This window comes from Eumetopias jubatus, unplaced genomic scaffold (genome assembly GCF_037043125.1).
Source record: "Eumetopias jubatus isolate StellerSeaLion01/CBP00866 unplaced genomic scaffold, mEumJub1_p1.0 scaffold_1, whole genome shotgun sequence".
NCBI lineage: Eukaryota > Metazoa > Chordata > Mammalia > Carnivora > Otariidae > Eumetopias > Eumetopias jubatus.
Genome location: NW_028274807.1, coordinates 141,741,128 through 141,762,197, shown reverse-complemented (window position 1 = coordinate 141,762,197; position 21,070 = coordinate 141,741,128). Strand labels below are relative to the sequence as shown.

The window sequence follows — 21,070 nt, the reverse complement described above, 5'->3', positions numbered from 1 at the left end:
TGCCATAAAATATTACACTTTTGCCTTAAGTGAAATTTTCAAACAAGGTGATTTGGGAGTAGACAAAGGACAGAGAATAAAGCTTTGTGCTTGCTTACTTTAGACTTCAGATGTGTGGAAGAATGCTGTTTGAGATTTGTTTTCCTTATACCATACTGAGATACCAGAAGTGGAATAGCAAATATCACCCATCTCTAATACTAAAAGGAAGCTAATAGTCCTGCATTGCCAATTAGGTTCCAGTCAGGTTTTAGCATAAGAACTAAAGCAGACTCAAATAATGACTTAGTGAGAGAGCAAAATAGGAAAAGATCTGAGGATATAATCTGGCAATAAATAACTGATGGGAAAAGAGAATTAGAAACATGTAGACTTACAGGGTCAGAGAGAAGAAAATAAAATACAAAACAGAAGAACTGAATGTTCCAATCAGGAAAGAGAATGAAAAAAAAAAACTGAAAACAAATAAGTAATATTAAAATATACTTTCAAAACATGGGAATAAGATAAAATAATAACTGTGTGTCCTTTGGATGTCATAGGAATATTGTCTAGCAGGTCTTCCCCATGATTACTTACTTTTCTAGAAGAAGGTGCCTTTGTTTGACTATTTACCATTGATTAGAACTCATAATCTTCAAAGTTAAATGTTAACTTTAATCTTTGATAAAAATACAAACGATATCTGAACAGTAGAAATGGCAATGCCAAAAGTTACCATTTTTATTATTTATATTTTTACCATTTTACCAGTTTTATTGCCCTGTAGGAAGTGAACAAATTTTATATTTAAATTTAGCAATCTTATTCCAGCGTAATTCTTTTAGAGCCTATAGATACTTAGCTTTTCAAATTCTCTTTGAATCAGCTTTAATATCCTGCTGCCTCTTTCATTAATGAGTTAAATAAGTCTTTGACATGATAGTCATGTTTTAATTTTTTTTTTTTAATTATACTTCAGGAGAAAGTTGGAAGAGTTGCCAAAACATTTATAAGTAGCTTACAGAGCTCAAATACCTCAGAGACAGATTGTTGTCTGATTATTATTACTCTCCAGATACCTACGTGGAAAGATATTAAATGTTTTCTTTGGAAGAAAATGTTTTCATTCCCATTTCACAGAGAAGAGAACTAAGCTTGAAGAGGGTAAGTAAATTTGCTCTTATTAAACAGACCAGAGCTTGCACTCAAAAGGTTGCCTGAGTCTTTTCCTTCTGTTATACAACCTTTAGATTCCCTGAATAGAATTGCAAACTGAAATTAAGGAGTTGTTACAAAAATACCCTTCCATCCCAAGCAGCCTTTCTGTGCCACCATTCTTTGTTGCCCCAGGCATTTTGCTGAAGCTATTTGGTGCAGTCTGGCCAATACTTCCACTGCCTGAGGCTGCTTTTCCTCTAGCTGTGAGGTGATCTGCATTCATATCAAGAAAACAAGGATGGGGGTGCCTGGGTGGCTCAGTCCTTAAGCGTCTGCCTTCAGCTCAGGTCATGATCCCAGGGTCCTGGGATCGAGCCCCGCATCGGGCTCCCTGCTATGCGGGAAGCCTGCTTCTCCCTCTCCCACTCCCCCTGCTTCTGTTCCCTCTCTCGCTGTGTCTCTCTGTCAAATAAATAAATAAAATCTTTAAAAAAAAAAAAAGAAAACAAGGATGTTTTATGGGCTCCTTCCTACAGCTCTTTCCTAATAGTAGAATGAAATAATCTTGGCTCTGGTTCTAACTAGGGCATTTAGAGAACAATGCAATTATTATTGCAATTTTTGAATTGTCGGAGAATGAAAAAATAAATCCAAGAAGATCAAAATGTTCTAAAACCCAACATTCTCCCCCATTTTGAGATCAAAGTTTTAAAAAGTGGTATCCCCCACCTCGTTTTTTTTTCACTTTCTTTCTTCCTTTAAAGCATGAAGCTTGATTTTAGTACACAGAGAGAGGACTGGACAGTGAGAACTTCAATAAGACCCCCGAAGAAGAGACGTTAAGAACTGTGAAAATCAAAACGATATGTTGATTCTCAAACCCTTCCAATTTGTTGTACCTTGTGCGTGCCCCACACTGTGCTAGATACATCTACCAGAAGAATTCTGGGCCTACTTTAAAAAGACAAAGTGAAGTTATAGCCATGTAACAGGACAGATGGCAGCTACACTTGTGGTGAACAGGGCATAGGTGCAAACTTGTCAAATCACTAAGTTGTATACTGGAAACCAATGTAACATTATGTGTCAACTATACTCAAATAAAAAAATGAAAAACAAAACAAAAAGACAAAGTGAACATAAAGCAGACAGTTCAATGATTTAGTATTAAATGTTATGAAATAGACCCTAAGGGTTACAGAAATTAAAAAAGACAGGGGGTGGAGTAGAGTAGGGAAAATAAGTGATCTGTGACACAGGGAAGTCCAAATGCAGAGATCAAAGCCCATCAGGGTCTCCAGTAATTTATAAAATTGGGGAGCAGGAAGGATTTGCAAGCGCAAGGTAGATCTCTCAGCAGAGTTTGTATTGCAAAACAGTGACAATAAAGTACTATTTACTGAGTGGTTACTTTTTTGCCAAGTATAGTAAGCAGCAATTTACACATGTTATGTGTGTTTAATTTCATTTGGTCATTAGTCATGGGAAACAGATAAACATTACACCCATTTTGTAGATGAGAAAACTGATATGGTGCCCAAGATCTTAACTGGGGATTACTGAGCTCAAACCCTGCATGTGTGTGTGTGTGCATGTGTGTGTGTGTGTGTGTGTGTGCATATCGAGGGCAGCAGGGCCACGCCCGCACCAGGATGGAGATGCGATGGTCGCTTGGTGAAATTTCAAGGTACTAAGAAACCTTGAGTGGGAAGCTGCAGAGCGACCGTGGGTTTGAGAAAAACAGGCATCAGAGAGTGGTGGTGGATTTTTTTCTTCAGTCTCTGGCATGATGAAATCACAGTGTAGCATAGAAAAGCAAAAAGAGGGGGCGCCTGGGTGGCTCAGTCGTTAAGCGTCTGCCTTCGGCTCAGGTCATGATCCCAGGGTCCTGGGATCGAGCCCCGCATCGGGCTCCCCGCCCTGCGGGAAGCCTGCCTCTCTCTCTCCCACTCCCCCTGCTTGTGTTCCCTCTCTCGCTGTGTCTCTTTCTGTCGAAAAAATAAATAAAATCTTTAAAAAAAAAAAAAAAAGAAAAGCAAAAAGAGGGAAAGGAGAACCTGGACTGTAGACACGTATTTCTTGCCATCTCCAAAAGAGAAGTCCCTTCTATTTAAAAAATACACTTTTGTCCTCATATAGTTATATATACTTCTTTATAATTTTTGTTTTGTTTGAATTATAAATTTTGGTTAAATGTAAATCAATCATAAAGAAAAATTGGGGAGCTTGCTTTATAATTTTAAAAATATTTAAAATGCTTTACCTTATTTGCTGCTAATAATGCCGTGAGATAGGGAGGGTAGGGTTTACTTAGTCATTGTACAGATGAGGGAAATGAGGCACAGAAAGTTTCAATGCCCCTCATTCTCTGTCCTCAGTTGCCATGAATGATACCATTACTTGTCTATTAGAGTCAAACAAATCAGACGTTTGAAAATCATCCTTGAGGGGCGCCTGGGTGGCTTAGTCATTAAGCGTCTGCCTTTGGCTCAGGTCATGATTCCATTGTCCTGGGATGGAGCCCCACATCGGGCTCCCTGCTCAGTGGGAAGCCTGCTTCTCCCTCTCTCACTCCCCCTGCTTGTGTTCCCTCTCTCGCTGTGTCTCTCTCTGTCAAATAAATAAATAAAATCTTTTAAAAAAATCATCCCTGACCCCTCTCTTTTCCATATGGCCTAACTCCAATTGGCTACCATGCCCCAACAGTCCCACATCATTTTAATAATGCTCAAATGCCATACTTGCACTCTCTGCCTAGACTGTCATAACTGAGGCAACCATCACTCCATCATTTATACCCAGATTATTTTAGCAATGTAAAATGGACCAACTGCCTCTGGTCTCACTAATGCCCAATCTCTTTCCCAACTACCACCATTTTGTGAAAAGTTAATCTGAAGATACCTCAGCCACCATGTCAATGATTTTCTTATTTTTACAAATAAATACAAACACTTTGTTACAGCATATAAGATCCTTCATGATGCAGCCTTCATGAAACCCCAGTGTTATCTCTGGCCATTTACCCTCTACTCCTATGAGTCACACCTGCACCTCATGTGTCATGTCTTCCAGTCACACAGAATACTTCCTGATGGTTCCAGAAGCTTCATACTGGAAATCTCTGCATTTGTTGTTCTCTGTGCCTAGAATACTCATCTTCATTGTTCTCACAGTTCACTTCCTGTTCAGTCCTTCAAAGTTCATTAGCTATGCTTCCTCCTCCAGGAAGCCTTTCTAGCACCCCCTAGACTAGCATAAGATGACTTTCTATATACAATTAGCCAAATCATAGCATTTACCACTCTTAAAACACACACTATTTTCCTATTTGTCAGTCTTAGCACTAAGCTCTAACTGTGTCATTATATGTCATAAGATTGTTTCAGTCCTCTGTATGCATATGTGTGCCATCCATTCCTTTAATAGCTTTCAAAATACATTAAGATACATATACATCTCAATACATTAAGAGGGCTTGACTGGGTAGAGTGCTTGACTGGGCTGTAGGGAACCCAAAAGATACAATATATGTTCCTTGTCCTTGAGGGAGATTTCTATGAACCTGAAACAAGAGAAAACACAAGGAAAAATGACACATACCCAATGTAGTAGATTGAATGATGATTCCACAAAAGATATGTCTACCCAGAACCTGTGAATGTAACCTTATGTGGAAAAAGAAATGGTCTTTGAAGATATAATTAAGTTAAGCATCTTGATATGAGACCATCCTGGCCCCTGAGTGGACCCTAAATGTAATGATAAGTGCCTTTATAAGAGAAGATACTAACAGAAGAGGAGAAACAGCAGAGAATGTGAGGTGAAAACAAAGGCACAGGTTAGCATCATGTGTCGATAAGCCAAGCAATGCAAAGGACAGTTCACAGCCACCAGAAGCCATGAGAGGCATGGAACAGATTCTCCTAGAGCTTCCAGAAGAAACCAAATCCAATCACACCTTTATTTTGGACTTGAGGACTTCAGAACTGAGGGGGGATAAATTTCTGTTGTTCAAAGCCATCCAGTTTATGATAATTCTTTAGAGCAGCCCTAAGATACTAATATGCCAAAATATTAACAATAATAAGAAAACAAGACCTCACTTGTTTTCAGTGCACTTTTGCAATAGGTTAACACATTTCCAACAATTTAAGATGTGATCCTTTTCTTTCTGCTTGCATGTTCTTTTTCTCATCGTCAGACCCTAGCAGGGATGTGTATGTAGAGATGCACTAAGTGCTTCGTAAATACTGATTGACAGATAACTATATTTTGTATGATAAGAGAGAGACGCTACCATAAGTGAAGCAAAAGTGAAAACAAGTACAGAAATGTATGCCTTCCTTACTTCTAAAAAGGAAAAAAAAAATCTGTCAGAAACAGGAAAGAACTGTCAAAAGTACTCAGTATTCCGTACAGATATTGTGAAACAAGTCACAATACAAGTTGTTTTATGACAGTGTAAATGCATACATTTTACATCATGTTAGCAAGTACGTATCTACTACCTCGACCAAAATTACATGCGTTCCTCCCAACACTTTAATCATGCACCGCAGTAATCTCCAATTCAAGAGAGATAAGTTGATAACTGATATATTCCAAGCTATTTAGAATTTTAACACAGGGGAAAATAGGTTCTTTGCAAAAAAAGGGGGAGAAGGCAAATAAAAGAGGGAAAAATATATGATAAACACTATTGCCTGGAAATGACAAGAATAAATGAAAAAAGGCAGCCACACCTTTCTTCTTTTATGATTTGAAATTCAATAACCTACATCTTTTGTTGGTGCCAAGTGTTGTACTTCCTCCTGAGGGACAAAGTCCCTGAACTCACAGAACTTGTATTCTAGGGCAGCTCTTACAAAGCTACAATGCATTATGTAAATCAGTAATAAAAATAGCAATGAAATCATCTGCTTCCACATAATGTTAATAGTTAGTAATTATTGAGTTTTTATTATGTAACAGGCACTTTCTAGGCTCTTTTCAAATTAATTTATTCAATACAACAATCTATTATTATCTCTATTTTACAGAGCAGGAAACTGAGGCAAGAGAAATGAAGTAAATTGTTTGCTGGTTGAACCAATCAGGAAGTGGTAGAGACGGGAGTGAAACCCAGCAGCCTAGTTCCAGAGCTCTTGGTTTCAATTACTGTATTATCTTGCATCTAGATGTAATAAGAGCGACTTGCAACAATAAAAAGGAAACATCATCTTATGGAATGAATTAATAAGTCTTTACTCCACATCACAAAGCACAAATTAAATAACCACTTCAGTCTCACACATACCATATTAAAAAAAATGTAGAAAATAATAACACATAACTTTGCAGGATCCATGTGAGTATTCGAGAAGAGGACAGATGTGAATGTGTCTAGCATAGTGCTCTGAATAAAAAAGGAATTTAATAAATGTGGATTTAAAAAAATTATACATAGATTATTCTATGGCCCCTTTCCCTATCTTTTAAGCATTAACTTATAATTGGGCTGAAAATGCATAAAGATCACATTGAAATCTCCAAAGTATATAACAAATCCTTAAGTCATTGCCTACAGCAGAAAAACATGTTAAATCATCACTAAACTGCTTTATTTTCTTCCTGGGCACAGAGAAGACTACATTTTGTAGCCCAGCTTGATCTAGGAAGAAATCTCTTCCGGCCAATGGAATCTGAAAGTATATGATGTATACCACTTCTAGATCTGGTCTCTAAAACCTACACTTCTGGATCTAACGTATCAGCTCTGGCAGACCAATCCTTCAACTTAGAACTATTAGAAAAATTAGATGGAATGGGAAAACAAAGCAAAACAACACACAAACTAAAAACATCTCTTGGAAGCCATCAAAAGTGTTAGAAGGTGTGGCAGTTATTAAGGGAGATGGAACTTAAAAGAGACCATGATGCTACGAACCAGAAACAAATCACTGAGGAGAGCCAGAGCAGAAAGCAGCTGCTGGGAAACTGGGAGCTAAGCAGACCTTTAGGCAGTATATCACGTTGGGGGATAAAATCAGAAGTTTAGGGTCCACTTCAGTGCGGAGTCTCTGTAGGATCACACTCCATAGTTAGAACAAAGCAGAAATGGACCAGATCTTAGGAGGACTGGAAACTCTGCCTCAAATCAGCTCTAATCATTTGGCCAGAAAATGAACAAAATCTTTAATGGAAAAATATAACAGCATCCATAGACTCTAATATTTGGTAACAAAATGTGTGGTATTCAGTTCAGAATTACCAAGAGTATAAAGTACCAAAGGAAAAAGAATTAACAGAAACAGACCTACGGGTGATCCAGATATGTGAGCTACACAGACTGTAAAATAACTGTGATTAGTATGTTCAAGAAAATTGAATCAAGATCCGAATTTCATCAGAGAACTTGAATCTGTGAAAAATTAAGGGGAAATTCTAGAATTTAAAAAAATAAAATTACTGAGATGAATACAACTTAGAATTCTACACCAAGTGAAAATACACATCAGTAATGAAGGTGAGGAAGGTTTAAGGAGCTTGGAAGTCACCGCTCTGTCCCAACAGCTCCCCCTGGATCCATAAGAGTGGGAAAGACAAAAGACAAACTCCGGCCCCCACACCTGGAGAGATGGGTGAACACAGATCATCACAGCTTCCCAGAGTAGAGACTCATGAAGAAATTGCCACAGGAACCAGTGCTGGGGTAAGAAAATTTGAACTGTAATTGATGAACTAATTGCTGGAGGCTCAGCGTGGGCAACTCTCAGAGTGAAAAACTCCAGGGGGACTCAGGCAGAGGGAAGATCCTCCCCATTTTAAGATTTACCTTTCGGAGCTCAACCAGATTCCCATAGTAAATATCTGAAAAAAATCAATCCCCTCAGGCTTCCTGCAGGGAACGAGAATAAGGAACCATTTTGAAATAAGCCAGAGCACTCTTCTTCTTAACAAGGCCTGTCCTCAGGGAGAACTAGTTAACTAGAACCTAACCTAATGAGGTATTATCAGAGCCTAACTTGCCCGGGGGAAAGAAAATACCCAACTCCAGTCTGTTGCTGTCATCCTGTCCCACCTAAATGGGGAGAAAAAACTGAGAAACCCTTGTGAATTTCACTGTCCAGACACACAGGGTCCCTGAGAGACAGACCTAGTCACAGGACTATAAAATGCTTCCCTTCCCCACACCCTACCACCACATCAGCAAAGGCTTATTCACTGGAGGTGCTTTTACCCAGGACCCATGTCTGATTATCAAGAAAAAATTAAAAGGCATACCAAAAGGAAAAAATACAGTTTGAAGAGCCAAAGCAAGCCTCAAGATGCTTACTAAACCAGATATGCACCAGATATGGCAGGGATATAGGAATCATCAGACTGGGTATTGGAAACAACTATGATTAATATGCTAAGAGCTTTAATGGATAAAGTAGACGGTATGAAAGGACAGATGGACAATGTAAGCTGAGAGATAAAAATCCCAATAAAGAATGAAAGAGAAATGCTAGAGATTTAAAAAAACACTGTAAGAGAAATGAAGAATGACTTTCATAAGCTTATATAGACTGGACATGGCTGAGGAAAGAATCATTGAGCGAGAGGATATAGCAATAGGAACTTCAAACACTAAAAAGCAAAGAGAACAAAGATGAAAAATAAGAGAACAGAATTCTAAGGACTGTGGACAACTACAAAAAGTGTAATGTCCGCATAATGAGAACACCAAAAGGAGAAGAAAGGAAGAGAAGAAAATGTGAAACAATAATCACTGAGAATTTACCCCAAATTAATGTCAGACACCACCACAGCTCCAGGAAATTCAGAGAACACCAAGGAGAATAAATGTCAAAAAATCTACACCTAGGAATATCATCTTCAAACTACAGAAAATCAAAGACAAAAAAAAAAAAAAATCCTGAAAGAAGCAGGAGAGAAAAACACATTTTCTATACAGGAACAAATTAGAATTGCATCCTACTTCTTCTCAGAAACCATGCAAGCAAGAAAAGAGTGGAGGGAAATATTTAAAGTACTGAGAGAAAAGAGAGAGAAAGAAAGAAAGAAAATATTTCATAATGGACAAAACCCAAAGAATCTGTATTACATGACTTTTTACTTTGTGTTTTGCTTTGTGAAAATTCATCAGGCTATGCACTAAACATAATAAAAGTTTATTTTTTTTTAAATGTCTACAGAATGGTGAGAAGGAGGGAGTTGAAATATAGTGAGGCTTTAATGAGTATATTCACCCTCTCCCACTGAAAACCAACTGCCACAGGCTCGAGTTCTAGATGGGAAAACTAACTTCAAATCATGTTCACAACTTTGCTAATTACAAAAGACTGGACATTTTGACAGACTGGACTTTCAATTACCTAATATAACCAAAAAGTGCATGGGGTTCCTGAGTCTTCCTCCAGGGTCAGTGCTTTCCGAACTAGGCAGTGTGGCACTCGGTGGTCTTTCCGAGTCATTGGCCAGGCAGACCCCCGCGGCATGCGCCGGGGTTCATACAAGATGTTTCAAAGCCTTGTTAAAAATGTTTGGGTCCCCACGAAGCCCTATTCTACCCAAGTTTATCAGGAGATTTGGGTAGGAATGGGATTGATGGGCTTCATCATTTATAAAATCAAGGAAGTAAAGCTTTGATAGCTTCGAGTTCTGCACCTGCTCATGGTCATCATTAACCAGCTTTACTTGAGTACACGTCAGATGGAGCATCAGTCTGGCTGTAAATATCAGCAAGTGCTGTTAGATGAGAACATGGAGCATCGCTGTAAACTTGTAGACATGTTGTTTCCTTTGTGGCGTGTATAAAGGTACCTGGGAGGTGTACCAAACAAACAAAAAAACTGGGCAATAAAAAAGTGTTGTGTTTATAATTATTTTTTAAAACCTCCTGAGATGGTCTGCTTGCTCTTTTCTTGTCTGCACTCAAGGCAGAGGATGCAGTGGAGGACCTGAGTCACAGCTTGGAACATAGCTGCCCCATCAAGAAAAGCCCACTTTGGACTTTTTGTGAGCGAGACATGAACTTTTATTGACTAGAGTTACAATATTTTAAGGCTGTTTGTTTTATGTCCCACATAACTAACGCACTGCTATTAGAAATTTCAAGGTAAACAAAACCACCAAAGACTCAAAGATGAAAAGGGACAGTGGCAGAAAAATGTAACTTACATTCATCAAGTGCTATTTTGTGCAAAATTCCCTGCTGATAATAACTAAAATTTCTCAACATTTATCAATAGCCACTGACAATGCTACCTTCTTTAGATACATTGTTTCATTCAATTTCTACAAACACTCTTTCAGGTGAGTATGATCATCATTATTACACAGATAAGGATAAATGAAGAACAGACCAACATTTATTTATTTTTTAATTCCAGTATAATTAACATACAGTGTAATATTAGTTTCAGGTGTAAAATGTAGTGATTCACCAGTTCTATATATTACTCACTGCTCATCAAGATGAGTGTACTCCTAATCTTCTTCACCTAATTCACCCATCCTCTCACCCACCTCCCCCCTGATAATCATCATTCTCTATAGTTAAGAGTCTGTTTTTTGGTTTGTCTCTATTTTTCACTTTGTTCATTTATTTTCATCTTAAATTCCACATATGAGTGAAATCATATGGTATTTCTCTTTCTCTGACTTATTTTGCTTAGCATTATACTCTCTAGCTCCATCCATGTTGTTGCAAATGGCAAGATTTTGTTCTTTTTTATGACTGAATAATATTCCAGTGTGTGTGTAAACATAAGGGTGCATATATCCCTTTGAATTACTGTTTATTATTTGGGCAAATATCCAGCAATGTGATTCCTGGATCATAGGATAGTTCTATTTTTAACTCTTTGAGGAACCTCCATATTGTTTCCCACAGTGACTGCACCAGTATGCATTTCCACCAACAGTGCACAAGGGCTCCTTTATCTCCACATCTTCACCAAAACTTGTCGTTTCTTGTGTTTTTAATTTTAGCTATGCCAGCAGATGTGAGGTGGTATCTCACTGTGGTTTTGATTTGCATTTCCCTGATGATGAGTGATGTTGAGTACCTTTTCGTGTGTCTGTTGGCCATCTGTATGTCTTCTTTGGAGGAGTATCTGTTCATGTCTTCTGCCCATTTTTAAAATGGATTATTTGGTTTGGGGGTGTTGAATTGTATAAGTTCTTTATTTAATTTGGATACTAACCCTTTTTTGGATATGTCATTTGCAAATATCTTCTGTTTGGTAGGTTGTCTTTTAGTTTTGTTGTTTCTTTTGGTGTGCAGAAGCTTTTTTATCTTGATCTAGCCCCAGTGGTTTATTTTTTATTTTGTTTCCCTTGCTTCAGAAGACATATCTAGAAAAAAATGTTACGGCTTGTCAGAGAAATTACTGCCTGTGTTCTTTTCTATGATTTTTATGGTTTCAGATCTCACATTTAGGAATCCACTTCGACTTTATTTTTGTGTACAGTGTAAGAAAGTGGTCCAGTTTCATTCTTTTGCATGTAGCTGTCCATTTTCCCCAGCACCATTTGTTGAAAAGACTCTTTTTCCCACTGCATACACTTACGGCCTTTATCAAAGATTAATTAACCATCTGGTTGTGGTTTTATTTCTGGGATTTTTATCCTGTTCTATTGATCTATGTGCCTGTTTTTGTGTTGGTACCATACTGTTTTGATTACACAGCTTTGTAGTGTAACTCAAAATCTGGGATTTCCATAACTATAGCTTTATTTTTCTTTTTTAGATTGCTTTGGCTCTTCGTGATCTTTTGTTGTTCCATACAAATTTTAGGGTTGTTTCTTCTAGTTCTATGAAAAATGCTTCTGGTATTTTGATAGGGATTACATTAAATCTATAGAATGCTTCAGGTAGTATGAACATTTTAACAATATTTGTTCTTCTAATCCATGAGCATGGAATATCTTTCGATTTGTTTCTTTCATCTTCAATTTGTTTCATCACTGTCTTACAGTTTTCAGAGTATAGGTCTTTTAACTCCTTGGTTAAGTTTAGTCCTAGGTATGTTATTATTGCTTGTGCAATTGTAAATGGGATTCTTTGCTTAATTTCTCTTTCTGCTGCTTCATTATTAATGTGTAGAAATGCAACAGACTTTTTGTACATTGATTTTGTATCCTGCAACTTTATTGAGTTCATTTACCAATTCTAACAGTTTTTAATGGAGTATTTAGGGTTTTCTATATATAGTATCGTGTCATCCACAAAGAGTGATAATTTTATGTCTTCCTTACTAATTTGGATGTCTTTTATTCCTTTCACTTACCTGATCTCTGTGGCTAGGACTTCTAGTACTATGTTGAATAAAGGTGTTAAGAGTGATATCCTTGTCTTGTTCCTGATCTTAGGGGAAAAGCTCTGTTCTTCTCCATTGAATATGATGTTAGCTATGGGTTTTTCATGTATGGCCTTTATTATGTTGAGGTATGTTCCCTCTAAATCTCCTTGTTGAGGATTTTTATCATGAATGGATGTTGTACTTTGTCAGTTTCTTTTTCTGCATTGACTGAAATGATTATACGGTTTTTATCCTTTCTCTTACTGATGTGATGTATCATGTTGATTGATTTGCAAATGTTGAACCTCCTTTGCATCCCGGAAATAAATCTCACTTTATTGTAGTGAATGATTTTTTTTAATGTATTCTTGGACTTGGCTTGCTAAAATTTTGCTGAAGATTTTTGTGTCTATGTTCATCAGAGGTATTGGCCTGTAGTTCCCTTTTTTGGAAGTGTCTTTATCTGGTTTTAGCATCAGGGTACTGCTGGCCTCATAGAATGAACTTGTAAGTTTTCCTTTCTCTTCTATTTTTGGAATAGTTTGAGAAAAATATGTATTAACGCTCTTTTAAATGTTTGGTAAAATTCACCAATTTGGTCCCGGACTTTTGGTTTTTGGAAGTTTTTTGAGTATTGATTCAGTTTCATTGCTGGTAATCAGCCTGTTCAAATATTCTATTTCTTCCTGGTTGGTTCAGTTTCGGGAGGTTATACGTTTCTAGGAATTTTTCCATTTCTTCTAGTCCAATTTACTGGCATATAATTCTCCTTGTCCAGTTTGCTGACATATAATTTTTCATTATATTCTCTTACAATTCTTTGTATTTTGTGGCATCAGTTGTTATTTCTCTTTCATTTCTGATTTTATTTGAGTCCTCTCTCTCTCTTCTTTTTTTTTTTTTTTTTGAGGAGCCTGGCTAAAGGTTTATCAATTTTATTGTTCTTTTCGAACAACCAGTTCCTGGTTTCATCGATCTGTTCTACTGTGATTTGGTTTGGGATTTTGGGTTTATTTGTTTGTTTGTTTGTTTTTATTTCTATTTCATTTATATTTGCTCTAATCTTTATTATTTCCTTCCTTTTACTGGTTTGGAGTTTTTTGTCTTTTGTTTTTTGTTTTTTTGTTCTGTTTCTAGCCCCTTAAAGTATAAGGTTAGGTTGTTTGAGATTTTTCCTGCTTCTTGAGGTAGGCCTGCACCACTATAATCTTTGCCCTTAGAACAGATTTGCTGCATCCCAAAGATTTTGGACCACTGTGTTTTCATTTTCACTTGTCACCATTTGTTTTTTTTTTTGTTTTGTTTTTTTATTTCTTCTTTGACTTCTTGGTTGACCTGTTCATTGTTTAGTAACATGTTATTTACCCTCCATGTTTTTTGCGTTCTTTCCAGATCTTTTCTTGTGCTTGATTTACAGTTTCATAGCATTGTGGTCAGAGAAGATGCATGGTGTAACTTCAATTTTTTTAAATTTGTTGAGACTTGTTTTGTGGCCTAATATGTGATCTATTCTGGAGAATGTTCTGTATGCACTTGAAAAGAATGTGTATTCTGCTGTTTTAGGATGGAATGTTCTGAATATATATGTTAAATCCAACTGGCCCAATATGTCAAAGAGACGGTTGTCACTGATTTTCTGTTTGAATGATCTGTACATCGATATAATTGAGGTATTAAAGTCCCCTATTACTATTGTATTACTATTGATTACTTTGTTCATGTTTGTTATTACCTGCTTTATGTATTTGGGTGCTCCCATAGTGGGTGCACACGTATTTATAATTGTTATATCTTCCCGTTGGATTGTTCCCTTGATGATTATATAGTGTCCATCTCTGTCTCTTGTTATGGTCTTTCTTTTAAAGTCTATTTTGTCTGATATAAGTATTGCTACCCTGGTTTTCTTTTCACTTCCATTTTCATGATAAATGCTTTCCCAAACATTCGCTTTCAATCTGCATGTGTCTTTAGGTCTGAAATGAGTCTCTTGTAGGCAGCATATAGATGGGTCTTGCTTTTTTATCCATTCCATTACCCTATGTCTTTTGACTGGAGCCTTTAGTTCATTTACATGCAAAGTAATTATTGATAGGTATGATTTTATTGCCTTTTTGTTACTTATTTTGTGGATGTTTTCGTAGTTCTTTTCTGTTCCTTTCTTCCCTTGCTCTCTTCTCTTATGATTATATGGCTTTCTTTAGTGACATACTTAGATTTCTTTCTCTTTATTTTTTGCATAGGTACTACTGGTTTTTGATTTGTGGTTACCATTCAGTTTGTGTATAACATCTTCTGCATATAGCAGTCCATTTTAAGTTGGTGGTCATGTAAGTTTGAACCTATTCTTTATTCTTTATTTACCCCAAAATGTTTTAGGTACATGGTGTCATACTTTACATCTTTTTTTTTTTTTTTTTTTGCAGGGGTTGGGGGGATCCCTTTGCTGAGTTTTTACAGATATACTTATTTTCACAGCTTTTGTGCTTCCCACTTTTCTTATTCTTAATTATGGTCTTTCCTTTCCACTTAAAGAGTCCCCTTTTAACTTTCCTTATAGGGCCGGTTTAGGTGTCATGAATTCCTTTAACTTTTGTGCATCTGGGAAACTCTTTATCTCTCCTCCTATTCTGAATGATACCCTTGCAGGATAGAATATTCTTGGCTGCAGATTTTTTCCTTTCAGCACTTTGAATATATCACCTTACTCCCTTCTGGCCTGCAAAGTTTCTGCTGAAAAATCAGCTGATAGACTTATGGGGTTTCCCTTGTATACAGTTGTTTCTGTTCTCTTTCTGCTTTTAAGATTCCCTCTTTATCACTACTTTTTGCCATTTTAATTACTATATGTCTTGGTGTGGACCTCCTTGGATTGATTTTGTTAGGGGATCTCTGTGCCTCCTGGATCTGGATTTCTGTTTCCTTCACCAGATTTGGGAAGTTTTCAGCTATTATTTCTTTAAATAAATTTTGTACCCCCTTTTCTTTCTCTTCTCCTGGGAATCTCTGTAATGCTTGATGGTGCCACTGTGTTCCCTAAGTCTATTCTTATTATGCATAATTTTTTGTTTCTCTCACCTGCTCAGCTTGAAGATTATTTTCCATTACTCTGTCTTCCTGGTCAGATTCGTTCTTCTGCTTCCGCTAGCGTATTTATTCTATCTAGTGTATTTTTAATTTCATTTATTGTGTTTTTCATCTCTGATTGGTTCTTTTTATCTCTTTTGTAAAGGTTGCCCTGATGTCTTCCATTCTTTTCTTGAATCCAGTATCTTTATGACCAGTACTTTTTTTAAAAAAAAAAGATATTATCCTTTTTTTGAGAGAGAGCACGTGCACAAGCAGGGGGCAGTGGCAGAGGGAGAGGGAGAAGCAGGCTCCCCACTGAGCAGGAAGTCTGACACAGGGCTCAATCCTAGGACCCTGGGACCATGACCCAAGCCGAAGGCAGACATTTAACCAATTGAGCCATGCAGGAGCCCCAGTGAATATTACTTTAAATTCTGTATCAGGCATATTACTTATCTCCATCCATTTAGCTCTCTTGCTGTGATTTTTGTCCTGTTCTTTCATTTGAGACATATTCCTCTGCCTCTCCATTTTATGTAACTCTCTGTGTCTGCTTCTATGTGTCAGGAAAGTCAGCTATGTCTCCTCCTGCTCTTGAAAGTAGTGGCCTTATGAAGAAGAGTTCCTCTAGTGTCCTGCAGTGCAGTGTTGCCTGTTCTCCAGAACCTGGCATTTCAGGCATGTCTCCCATGAGTATTGTGTGTGCCCTGCTGTTTTTGGTGAGCCACTTTTTCCTTTAGTCCAGTTGTCTCCATGGTTCTCTTTGCCTGTTTTGAGCACTGTTTTCTCCCTGTGGTGTTAGCAGGCCAATCTGTGGCTGCCTTGGGCTTGAGTTGAGTCTGACCAGGTATTTTCCAGAGATGTAGTAGCACCAAACTGCGGGATATTTTTCCTGAGAGGCTTTCATTGTTGGGCAGAGTCTGCAATCAGACCAGTCGTCTGCTTCCAGCCCACTGTTGGGGCCACCGTGTGACTTGTATGCGTGATTATCTTCCTATCCCTCCAGGGCAGGAGTCACTTTGGAGTGGTGCTGGCCCCTGTTGGGGGCTGCTTGCACACTGGCAGGCCTGAGGTACCAGTCTGGATGGGTTTGGGCCAAAAGCATATTGGAGGGAGAGGATCTACAATGTTCATGGGGGTGGGGAGCAGCAGTGTTAGCAAGTTAGGTACTGAGTCTTGGAGCTATGCTGTTTCCTGCAGACGGCCATGTGTATATGCAGGGGGGTGGAGAGGGATATGGCACTTGCCAGCTCCTTTGTTCCTAGAGGAGTCTCCCAAGATCTCTATCCATCTGGGACACACTTCTGAGATAAGTAAACTACTCTCCCTCTTGTATACCCCAGGTGTTTTTCAGACTGCCACTTCCATGCTTTATCTGTGTGGGGTTGTTTGCTGTGCTATTTCCTCTTGCCCTGCTTTGTCTCTTTCAGAGCCAAGCCCACTAATTTTTAAATTCTAGTTTTTAACCAGCCCCTCTGGTTTTCAAAGCCAAATGTTATGGGAATTCACCTGCCCCACGCGGGCTCCCTACTGTGAGGATCTCTATCTCTCCTCTCTCAGGGCATCCCTCCCTCCCACAGATGACCACAGTCCATTTTGCTCCCAACTGTGCCTCTGCCCTTCCTCCCCTCTTCAATGTGGCCTCTTCTCTACATCTAGCTGTGGAGAGTATTTTCTGCCGGTCTTAGTGTCATTTTCTGGGTTATTTACACTGATCTGGGTGTCTTCTAGTTGTATCAATGGGATGAAGTGAGCTTAGGGTCCTCCTCTCCACCATCTTCCCCTGAAGTCCTCCAGACCCACATTTAGAAAGCAGCAATCCATTCCAGAATCCACCCCATTCTAGACTCAAATGCAGGCCAGTCTTGCACCAGAGCCTGTGAATGCCATTAGACCAGCATTTTTTATACTGAGCTATCTGCTTACTGGTTTCTCAAGGAACTGGGTGACATAGGAAATCACTTTAAGTCCCCATGCCTCTGTTTCCTCATCTGAAATTCTCAAATAAAAATAGTAAAACTAGGACTGTTCTAAAGATCATATATATAAAGTGCCTAAAATAATCCTGGACACATGGGAGTTGTTTAATACCAGTTAATACTGTTTTTATTAATGTGGGTGTGATTATTGAGTAAATAGATGATTCAAGCAAAATAAAAAGGGGGGGAAGGTCCATAATCAAATAAATGTGGTAAATCTTGGGTGACAAAATTAAACAGGTTTCTTGTATACAGGACTGTGACACCCCAAGTAGGCATGGTATAGTATGTAGTGTTTCCAGCACTTATGTACTGATAAAATCCTTTTTTTCAGAGCACATCTATTAACATCATTAATTCATTTAACAGATGTTTATTGAGGGCCTACCATATATCAGGCCCTGATACAATGATGATCTGTGCAGTTCCTCTTTTACGAAGCTAGTAGACAGAAGGAAAAATACACGAACAAGTGAAAAGCAAATAAAGTTACAAACTGTGAAAGGTTCTGTGAGGTGGAACCTGAATGTACCTTTGAATACTGGGAAAGTAGAGAAGGAAAGAAGGTATTCCAGGTAAGGCACAGGGCATTGGGGAAAGGAAAATAACTCACGAAAATTTTCCATGAAAATTAGAACTTATCTCAAGCTAACAGTTTTATTCCTGTTTGTTGTTCTCAAAGACTGATATATAAACTCAGCAGAAACTATATCTATTTAGGTCAATTATGTCATTTGCCCAATTCCTCTATTGTTGCTATGATCATCAAAACATAGAATGGTACAAATAGAGAATAAATTAGAAACTTTAGCATAAACATAATTATGTAAATGAGGAAACTGAGGCCCAGAGAGTTTCGACGACTGGTGCCCCAGTTTGGTTGCCTAGACCCACACTGTTCCCATAGCATCATTCTCCATCCTCACAAAGCATCATTTCCTGAACTAGAAAATCAATCAAATTAGCAAATATTTCTCAAGCTTGGTATGATGCTAGGTTCTAGGGAGCATTAAAGCAAATAAAGTGAATAACAATATAACCCCTGCCCTTCGGGTGTTTAGAGTCTGGCTGGGGGGACCAGGTTGAAACACAGGGAAGTAACACAATCAAGTTTGAATAGGATCTCAGGACAGCAACCAAATAGAAAGAATAGATAGCACTTAACAGTGTCCAGTGAATCTAAAAGCACTAATTATTTCAAGAGTCTACAGAGAAGGGTTTGAGGTATCAGGGGAGGTCTTTTGTAAGAAATACAATCTGAGTTAGGTGTGGAAAGTCTAGAAGGAGTGAAAGAGAACATTTCCAAATATTATACGGGGAAGTTCAAGGTGTGTTGTATTTTGAGGAATAACCAAGTATGGGAACAGCAAAATAGGGAGTGCAAACTCCAGGCAAATCAAAATGATTAATTTAGTGGATCCTTTGATGTGAAACCACTCAAGAGGAGTATTCAGGTCTCTGTGGACCTGGTTTGACATTCATTCATTCATTCATTCATTCATTCATTCATCTACCCATTTGATATTTAATGAGAGCCTGTTCTATGCCAGGAAGTGCTCCAGGCTCTGGGGATATACAAATCAACAAAACATAGTCAAAGAAAAGAAATATTCTTTGGGAGCTTATCTTCTAATTTGGTGTCTCTCACACCTGGCTGTACATTACAGTTTCCTGAGAAGCTTTTTAAAAGGACCTGAGGAAACTTAAATACATAGTAATAAGTGACAGAAGCCAGTAAGGCTACATAGTATAAAATCCCAACTATATGACATCCAGGAAAAGACAAACCTAGAGACAATAAAAAAGATCAGTGGTTGCCAGGGGTTCAGGGCGGGTTGAAGCGAAGGATGAATAGGTGAAGCACAAGGGATTTTTAGGGAGATAAACTATTCTGTATGACACTGTGATGGTAGATACATAACATTTGCATTTGTCAAAACCCAACAGAACTGTACAGCACAGAGTGAGCCCTAATATAAACTATGAACCTTAGTTAATAATGTACCAATACCAGTTCACCAATTACAACTAAGATGCCCCACTCATCTAGAATATTAACAATAGGTGACACTATGTAGGAAGAGAAGGAATATGTGTGAAATGTCTATACTTCCACAATTTTTCTGTTAACCTGAACTATTCTAAAAGGTAAATTATATTAATACAAATAGTTTTTTTTTAATTATAGATTTTACTGAAAAAAAAAAAAAGACCTGCACTTGGGCCCCACCTGGAAATTCTGATTAAATAGAGTGATGGGTCTCAGGTACTCTCTTAAAGGGCCCACTATGCTTTTAAACCTACAAAATCAGATGTTAGCAAAGATTTCAGACAACTGGAACTTTCATACATTGCTGGAGAGAGTGCAAAATGGTGCAACCACTTTGGAAAACAGTTTGACTGATTCTAATAAAATTAAACTTATACTTACCATATGCCCTAGTAATTCCACTCCTAGGTATTTACCCAAGAGAAAGGAAAACATATTTACACAAAAACCTGGGCATAGATATTAATAGCAGATTTATTCATAATTGCCAAAAACTAGAAACAATCTAGAAGTCCTTTAAATGATGAATGGACAAACAAATTTAGGTGCATACACATAGTGGAATTCTACTCACCAATAAAAAGGAATGAATCACTGATAGACACAACACAGATGAATCTCAAATGAATTTTGTTAAGGGAAAGAAGCACTGTTCTAGTGATGTAAGATAATCAACAAACAAATAAGCAAACATGCAGTAAATCACATAGCAATACAAGCTATAAAAGTATAGCAGAGAAGAAAGATAGGGAGACTGAGGGATGGACTTGCAAATTCAAATAGAGTGGTCGGGAGAGGCCTCCCTGAAAAGGTGACATCTGAGCAATGACCTGAAGGGTGTGAGGGAGGGAGACCTTGTAATATGGCAGGACAGTTTAGAGTTTACAAGGATGGCATAAGAAAGCCATCAGAGGGTTTTATGGAGAAATGTCATGAATCTCTATCTTAACTGACCATACTGGCTGCTCACTGGAAAATAGATTCTTGCAGTTTCAGAGAAGAAGCAGACCAGTGAGGAGACTATTTACAGCAGAGAAGGTGGAAGATGGTGGCTGAGAGAAAATTCATACTGCACAACTTCCCCCCACAGAGACACACACAGAGTCTTGAAAAGGGACATTCTCTCCCTAAGTGCAACAGAGACAGAGCATATCCAACAGGCATTATGTAGCTTGCACAAAGTGCTAATTAAGCTGGTTGTGTCCAGAGTAAAAGGAGGAAAATGTTCCACTTTAAAGTTACTCAGACATATGTTTACTGTCTTCACTGAAGACTGGCAGTGGAAAATGAACAAAGCTCAGTCTGACTAGCACCAATTTGTCTTCTGCAAGTGTGTGTGATGAGACGGCTACAAGACACAACTGATAGGGAGAGGGGACACAAGGAAGCCCTTAAAAGACCTCCTCTGTTCAGAATGCTCCTCTGTACGCAGAGTCCTACCCAAAACAACTCAAAACTCACACACCTGGGATGCCAACAAATGGGATTCTGGAACCAGTACTTTCAAGTCAGAACTACAGAACCTGTAAAATCAGGCCACT

The 21,070-nt window shown here is 38.0% G+C and overlaps 1 protein-coding gene and 1 pseudogene across 1 annotated transcript in view; one reads left to right on the top strand and one right to left on the bottom strand.

The window, feature by feature from the left end:
- The window catches only part of RBMS3 (RNA binding motif single stranded interacting protein 3), a 1,335,892-nt gene that overhangs the window by 1,121,309 nt on the left and 193,513 nt on the right, over nucleotides 1-21,070 (bottom strand). The window lies entirely within an intron of this gene.
- Nucleotides 9,646-9,815, top strand: LOC114212215 (ATP synthase F(0) complex subunit j, mitochondrial pseudogene; annotated as a pseudogene).